Source organism: Tupaia chinensis, unplaced genomic scaffold (genome assembly GCF_000334495.1).
Source record: "Tupaia chinensis unplaced genomic scaffold, TupChi_1.0 Scaffold000012_1, whole genome shotgun sequence".
Taxonomy (NCBI): Eukaryota; Metazoa; Chordata; class Mammalia; order Scandentia; family Tupaiidae; genus Tupaia; species Tupaia belangeri.
Genome location: NW_006159442.1, coordinates 3,900,061 through 3,908,608, shown reverse-complemented (window position 1 = coordinate 3,908,608; position 8,548 = coordinate 3,900,061). Strand labels below are relative to the sequence as shown.

Genomic DNA, 8,548 nt, shown 5'->3' with positions numbered 1-8,548 from the left:
TTCAGCAGCCTTTTGATCCACAACTGGGAACATCTGAGGCCTGTTTGTTTTGAGAGATGCCTTCTCCTATGCCAGCAGAGGCTGCAAAACTGTGTGTTGTGTTCTGGCCTCTCCACCCTTGTACAGAGCTCTCGGGGCAGCTGTGTTCCCTTTATCCTGAGGTGCTCGTTGTCCCTTAATCTGATGTTTTGATTGTAGTTAGAGGGAGTAGAGGCAGATTCCTCACAATCGTCCTTGAGGCAGATTTACCATTACATTTGTAGGCAGTACTGGAATCCCATTGCCCCTTGACACTCTTCCCAGGGGAAATCAACCTGTGGGTTCCCAATAATCAACTTTAAAACTCAATCCTTAGAACATAACTCATTTTATGGTGGTAAAGACGACTGGATGCACATGGGTGACTGCTGCTGGAGTACTGGACATGGTGGCTTAAAAAACACGTGAGGCATGTGTGCATGTGTGCCCCAAATCCTGACAGGACATAGAGCGGAAGGAGAAGGAATCATGATGACCATGTCCCCTGGGCAGTGATTTCTCACTTTCTTTCCCTCTCTCTGGTGAGCACATGCACCCTCTAGGAAAAAAAAAAAAAAAAGACAATCCATTTATCTCAAGATAAATGGTTTCATTTTAGGTAAGAAGTGTAGATGGAGAAAAGATAGGCCTTGGCAGTAATTTTCCTCACACTGTAAGCCAGGTGGTGCCTAGCACCAAGCCAGTGCTGAGAAGGCACTCAGTAAAAGTCTGTGGAATACACAATTTGTAGTAAATATAGAGATTAGGAGAGAAAAGTTTGAATTGATAAATATTGTATTGAATCTTTTGTATTTTGCTATATATAATTCAAATTTTTTCTTTTTAGAATTATTTTATTTATTATTATTATTTTAATTTGCTATAGAGCACTTGTGCTCACTAGAGAAGTAGAGAGAGAGAGAGAGAGAGATAGGTAGAGAGGGAGAGAGAGGGAAACTGAGAAAACAAGCCATCAGGTCCAGAACTTGAACCATGGCCGGCCATGTGGGAGTCCAGCTCCTTAACCACCATGCCACTTGCTGGCCCCTCAAACTATTTCTAATACTTACTAAGGCAATTTTAACATGGTTCATATTACATTAAACTTTATTTTGGAAAAAATAAGTACAAAATCCAATGGTTAAACTGAGCTTTCTGAGTTAAAGCCACCTAGAGGGAACTTTTCTTCTTGCTTGTTTAATGAGAAAGCCACGGAGGAGGCAGCAACTGTCATTGTGTGGCCTCACAAATTAGTTATATGCCAAGTATTTGGGAGAGAATAGAAAGATGCTCAAATCCCACCTTCCAATTGACAGAATGAACAATAGATGCTCTAGACTTAAAAAAATAAAAAGTTTATAGATGATGACAGTGTGAATCAGACTCATCAGAGTGAATTATCCGAACTACTGTGGGTAGTAGTCGCACATGGCTCTGGTGGCTGGAGAGCAAATGTCTACATGACAGAACCACATGGCTCCCTAAGGTCAGCGCCTGAGCACCACTCCACGACTATGCCATGGCTCTGGCTGGGTCTCAGGGATGTAGGCTTTTCCTATAAGGTGTTCCTTGCACCGGTACCAGCAGTCCTGGAGAACAAAGGGTGGTGAAATAGCCAATTAAATTCTGTGCGGTATACAAGTAAGAGCATTCCCCTTTGATAAATTAAATGGAAGTGAAATGTGTTGGAGGCATGTTCAGAACACAGAATAGTGCCCTTAGCACCTAGGGTAGTGCCCAGTGGTAATTGTGGAAATCCTTGCAGAAGGAAGGAAGGAAGGGAGGAAGGAAGGAAGGAAGGAAAGAAGGAAGGAAGGAAAGAAAAAAGGAAGGAGAAGACTGGGAGGGAGGAGCAGTGTAGGAAAAGATAGAGGGAGAAAAGAGGAGGAGAGAATAATGTAAAGTACAATAGATGATGTGAGAAACCAAACCCAGATGCTCGATGCTCTTTCTGTTCTTGAGGTCACTAATAATGCCAACCCATTTCAGCTTTGTATCCCCATAAAACTTCTACCCAGGTCCTATTTCACTGTCAAAACTCTTTTGTCCCTTATTTACTTAGGGTCCCTGATAGGTGATTTGCTAATTTGATAATTCAGGAAAATAAAATGTTAGTGGCTGGTAACAGTGGAATGTGTCATCCCTGTCAGATCACGTTTACATGTTAGTTGAGACCATGAATGTCTTACCCAAAAGGAACGCCTAATGCGAGACTCTCAGGCACTATCTAGGCAAGTGGGGAACTGAGATGTGGGTACTGGGCTTCCATTGTCATACATTATCGTAATTATCAACGGGTGGCTGCCATCCATTCAGCTGAGAGGTGGATAATTAAGTCTCCCAAGCAGAGAGTTGTGTATTCCCTCCAAGGTCATCTAGGAACATAGAGATCACAGAAACCCATTGGGTCATCTCCGGGCTTGATTTTTTCATTTCTGAGCAAATTCAAATGTTTAATTGAAAATCTTTTGAGTTTTGAACTCGGTTTCTTCTGTTTATATCTCAGTGAAGCTGAGAGAAACTAGGTAATAATAATTCTCATTAAACATTATTTTATGCACATGAAGAAAATGATTAAGTATATTCCCTAGGTCATAGAACCTCAATTACTCTAGATTACTCTCAGTAAGAATCTCGGCCTTGCTTTCACAGTGCCATAACCTTTTTCTGGAGTTATTCCAGTTTTTTCACATAATTTTTAAAATGCAAGGATCGTGTATAATTGGTGCTATCCTTGCTATTTCATTTGGAAGCTAACAGCCCATGACCTGGTCTACAGAGCTACTGTTTCATCAAGGTCACACTCACTTATATCTCTTAAAACATTAAAACTTTTTTAAAAAAAGTTTAATTTTATTTATTTCATGAGAGAGACAGAAAGGGGTGTGGGACAACCCCAACAGGGTCCTCACATCACAGTCCACCCCTAGCCCCAGCTGGCCCAAATCACGGTCACACCCAGGCCCAGCATGCATAGGGAGGTTGCGGAACATGAACCCAGGAACTTTCACATGGGGGATAAGTCCATTGCATTACCACTGTTCCACCAGCTGGTCCCCAAAGTACTAACTTTTAAATAAAATAACACTGAATCTCAGTAACTTGCTTGAGCTTCTCTGATCTTCACAAAGTTCCTCTAAAATAGGGACCAACAGCATAATGGCTATGTCGCTGGACTCGCATGTAGTCGAGTGCAGTTCGAGTCTCGGACCCGATGGCTTAAACCCATGCCGGGCACGTGTGCGTGTGTGTCCAAGATCCTGAGAGGAGAATGGAGGAGAAGGGATTGCGGCATGGCCATCCCCCCTGGGGATGATTTCTCACTTTCCGTCTCTTTTGTTTCTCTCTTTCTGGTGAGCATACATGCCCTATAGAAAAACCTCTCAAAAAAACAAAACAAAACAAAAAAATAAAAAAGACCCCCCCAAAACAAAGTTCCTCTAAAATAAAGAGACAAAATTGGGGGCAGACACATTTAAAATAATTTTGTATTGCCCACAGTACCCATCATATTATCTTCGCTATAATAGGGGCTCATAAAAATGCTTGTTGACTAGTAGGTAGAAGAATAGCCATTTTAGCCCAAACCATCTTTCTCACTTGTTATATCCCATGTCTTCCAACACTCTTATTTAACAGACAAATGTGAACTCTAACCAAATGCCATGTATTCCCCTGCTTATCCAGTTTAATCACTCGTTACATTTTGAGTAGGCTTTTTATGTACAAGGATTACACGAGGGGCACTTTGTTTGTATGGAAGCTAATGTTCTTAGAGATGTCAGTTCTGAAGACGTGTAGACCATTACCGTATTTGAGGAAAGTTATCACAGCATCAAAGGGTGACTGACATACCTAGATAAGAAGTGGATACCTAAGCCTTCCCCAGTGGTTAGCTGTGTATCCCTTCTTTTTTTTTTTTTTTTTTTTTGAGAGTTTTTTTGCTATAGGATGTGTGTGCTCACCAGAAAGACAAAGAGACAGAAAGCGAGAAATCACCACCCAGGGGGATGGTCACACTGCAATCCCTTCTCCTCCATTCTTCTCCTGGGATCTGAGGCACACACGCACACGTGCTTGGTGTAAGTTTCTGGTTCAGGACTCAAACCGCAGTGAACTACATGGGGGTCCAGAGACAGAGCCATTACACCAACTGCTGGTCCCAGATAGTTGTGTATTCTTTAGAAGTTTCTCTAGAGTTATGGAAATCAGAAACTACTTTCTGGATGAAGTGAACAAAGTAACAAAAATTTGGTGTTGTCGTGGATAACTAGGGTTGTAAGGATTAGGATTTTATATTTATAAGCTTCTTATCCAGAATCTAGGCCCTTTGAGGGTGGTAGTTCAATGGTCAAATGCACCACATACTCAGCTTCTGACGGGAGCGGTATGTGAGTTTTCCACTCTCTAGCAGTATTCAGAAACTGTAGGGCATACTCCCTTATTCTTTAAAACTTCATTGCATAGACTCCAAAAATAATATATTTTCTACATATATCCACAGCAGTTATCAGTTTTAGGACTTGGGACCCAGAAAATGATATCCCGGAATGTGGTTCTTTGGCACGTTGAGTACTTCTAACTAAAGGACAGTGGGGCCCAGCTGCAGTGGTACGTCCTGCTAAGTGTTCTGCAGAGTGGGACCACATGGCCTAGAGTTCAATTCCAGCTCCAACCTAAAGGCCAGGCATGGTCATGCATACCTGTAATTTCAGCAGCTTGAGAGGCTGAGGCAGGAAGATTGCAATCTTGAGGCTGGCCTGGGTAAATAGCAAGATCCTGTTGGGACCAGCAGGTGGCATGGTGGTTAAGGTGCTGGACACTCCCACATGGCTGACCAGGGTTCAAGTCCTGAATCTGGTGTCCTGAATCACTTCCTCTCTCTTTCACTCTCGCCCTCTGTCTCTCTCTGGTCAAATTAAAAAATAAATGAATGAATAAATAAAATAAATAATTATTAAAAAAAAAAAGAGTTAGGTATGGTGGTGAAAGCCTGTAGTCCTAGCTGAGAAGCTGAAGCAGGAGGATCATAACACAGTAGACCCTGACTTAAGAAATAAATAAAAACAAAAAACAAAATAAAAGATATTGGGAGGCCTCAGAAGCAACCTCAGAACCAATATCTAGCTGTCCTTCTGCCCTGCTGCCTTTTTCTCCCCCGCTTATAGAATTGTTGCCTTTTTAAAAAATTTCAATGTAAACAGCACCAATGAATTTTCTTAAAACAGCCTTGCTACTGTCCCCTTCATTTTCTGTAATCACAATTCTTATCTGTGATACTGGGCCATGTGTTTCTCCCTGTATTGAGAAGGGACAGCCTGTGTAACACGGCTCAGCTTGAAAACAAATCAAAGCTCAGAACACACATAGAGGATATCTTTTACATTTTCATCCCATGGCACAGTAAGTGTTTTTAAAGCTTTTGCTCTTCCCAAAACAGTACAAAAATATATGAAAAATCACATCTGTTTTCAACCAGTGAAGATTAATATAACAAATATGTAATAACTGGGATATTTTAGAGACCATGTATTGTAATTACATCCTCTTGTCTGAATTCATCTATTGCTTTCTTCCTAAATCCATGTATGCATCCAGGCATATGCATTTAGGATTACTGTACATGCTTGTCTTACTATAATAGTTTAATTATTTAATTTTAGGTTCTTCAGTGAAGGCACTACTGACAACAAACTATTTCTATAATAGCCTTAAATCCTGAAAAAGTTGTTTTAAAGCTATGCAAAAAATGTGCAAGGCTATTCCTAAGAAGTAAGAGAACACACCAAAATATTATTTGTCAGGGAAACTAACCCAGTACTTAAATATACCCCCAACTACCTAATTTGTATTAAAGTTAGACCAACTTAAACATTGTTCAGAATTAAAATACAACATTAAATTGTTTGACCTAAACTTACAGCACAGACTTCCTCCTCATCCTTTATACACACACACAAATAAAAGGTTCTACTGATGTGATCACTATGACTGCACATACACTATCTACCTTAACAATTCCATCTTATTAGCATTTTATCTTAACATACAAGTTGCATACAGGCTATTCCAATAAGATAAAAGCACAAAACATTAGGCAGACACTCTTCAAAGTTTTTGTTCACTAATTTCAGGTCAAATTTCCACAGTTGTTTTCTGGTCAATTTACTATCTTTGCTTGGCTTCCCAAAATGGTAGTATCGAAAGATTTGTGGGGTAAGGAGAAGAGATCACCTTAAGAAGCATCACATTTATTCCCCTTCCACAAGGCAACCAAGTTTGGCATCTGACTGCTCAACAAATCAAAGCTTTAATAGCATTCAGAGAGCGGACAGGTCAACCAGGCTGTGGACACCTTCCATTGGTCAAAATCAGACAAGAAATTACCTACTCTATTACATAGAAAAGGTACTGATATTCATCTTTCCTTTTTCTATTTCTGCAACACTTTTCTTCTTCTTCTTTTTCTTAGAATTATTTTGTTTAAATTTATTTATTTACTTATTCATTTATTTTAATTTGACCAGACAGGGGAGAGAGAGAAGAGAAAACATGAGAAAGCAAGCCGCCAAGTCTAGGACTTGAACTGCAGTCGGTCATCTGGGAGTCCAGCGCCCTTAACCACCACACCATCTGCTGGCCCCCACTTTTCTTTTTTAATTGACATATCATGTGGTTGCTCAAATCCTTCCTTGAGTCCATCTCCCATGATTGCACAGGTAGGCTGCAGATGCCATGGAATTGAGCATGATTCACTCACTGCTAACAATTTCTCAGTTTCTGAGAGAGACGAGTTCTTACAGTTTGAGGGAGACAATGAGGTCTTGCTTGTTAGCAACTGTAAGTACAGGGACTCCTGAATTTTCTGATATCCTTGTTATTTTATGAAGTACAGTTTTGGCTTCTTCCATCCTTTTGACATCATCAATGTCCACCACAAGCACATAGCCATCTGTATATATGATAAATGACTTCCAGAGTGGCCTTAATTTCTCCTGACCACCTACATCCCAGAAATGAAAAGCGACTGTTTAAGAACTTCCCAAAGTTATCTTAATTTTCTCAGTGTTAAATACTTTGATAGGTATAGCAGTAATAAATTCATTGAACTGCTGTCTGTATAAGACAGTTGTCTTTCCAGCATAGTTGAAACCCAGAATAATAATGTGGAAGGATTTCAGGCAGATTAGACAGGATAGAAGCCTGGTCTGACAGTCCATTCTCCATTGCCAGAGGCTCACGTAGACATGCTTTCTTTTGACTGCTTTGGAACTTTTCTTTCTAGGTGGTTGAAGTCTTGATCCTAATGAGTAAACATTGACAGGCATTTGTCCCCGAGTGGTGCAGCACCCCACGGCTGCTCAGCAATGCTCTCCATGCAGTTCTGGCTCTTGCTGCACCTAGGAACCTTGGCCTCAGACTCACCCTCTTGCCCTCATTTTCTCCTGCAGTAAAACAGAAACCAGAATTCCTCTTCCCCAAGGGGGTCACAAAAACTCTAGTTCCTTTCCCCCAAAACAGCCATAAAAACAAGAACTTAACTTGCCCTGTTTTCCTGTGTAGGACCTGGCTATAAAGAAATTTTCTGGCATACCTTGTCTGATAGTGGGTCATAAGACCCTTGTTCTGGAGGGGTCCTGACCTGTAGCCGAAGGCAAGGAATGCCACATGGAGAGGCCAATAAGAGCAGACAACCCTCGCTAGGTTTTCTCCCTCGGTCAGTTGGGTCATAATATACAATCACTTTCCTAAACAGCAGCCCATTCTTTAGCAAATCTAAGCATTAAAAACAGAGTTTGGGAGGACCAGCAAGTGGTGTGGTGGTTGAGGTGCTGGACATTCCCACATGGCTGACCATGGTTCAAGTCCTAGACCTGGTGGCTTGCTTTCTCACTTTTTCTCTCCCTCTCTCTCTGTCTCTCTCTGGTTAAATTAAAATGAACAAATGAATAAATAAAGTTAAATAATTCTTTAAAAGAAAAAGAGAGAGAGACCGTTTTTCTAGTGTCATTGAGTCTTCATTTCTGAAATATCCCAATTCACATAAAGCTTTGATTCAATAAATGTGTTATGCTCTTCCTCTTTCAGTAACTTGTCTTTCATTATAGGAGTGTCAGCTGTGACCCTTATATTGTGGAGGAAAGTTATCATTCTTTTTTGCATCTACCATACCAAAATTTTATCTAAAGTCTTTATTTCAATATTATTCTTTTTTTTGAGAGGTTTTTGCTATAGGGTGCGTGCACTGGCCAGAAAGACAGAGAGAGACAGAGAGAGAGTGAGAAGTCACCCCCTAGGGGGGACGGCCACCCTGCAATTCCTTCTCCTCCATTCTCCTCTCGGGATCTTGGGCACACACACACACGCGCCTGGTATAAGTTTAAGTCACCGAGTCCGGGACTTGGTGGACCACATGGGAGTCCAGCAACATAGCCATTATGCCAACTGCGGTCCCGAATATTATTCATTCTTCTAATAGTGCCTTTTAAAACATTATTTTTCCTTCAGTCCAGCATCCAGTCCAAGATCA

At 40.9% G+C, this 8,548-nt stretch overlaps 1 pseudogene; it reads right to left on the bottom strand.

The window, feature by feature from the left end:
• Positions 1-6,436: 6,436 nt before the first annotated feature.
• Positions 6,437-7,245, bottom strand: LOC102495898 (ADP-ribosylation factor-like protein 4A; annotated as a pseudogene).
• Between the last annotated feature and the right edge of the window lie 1,303 nt (positions 7,246-8,548).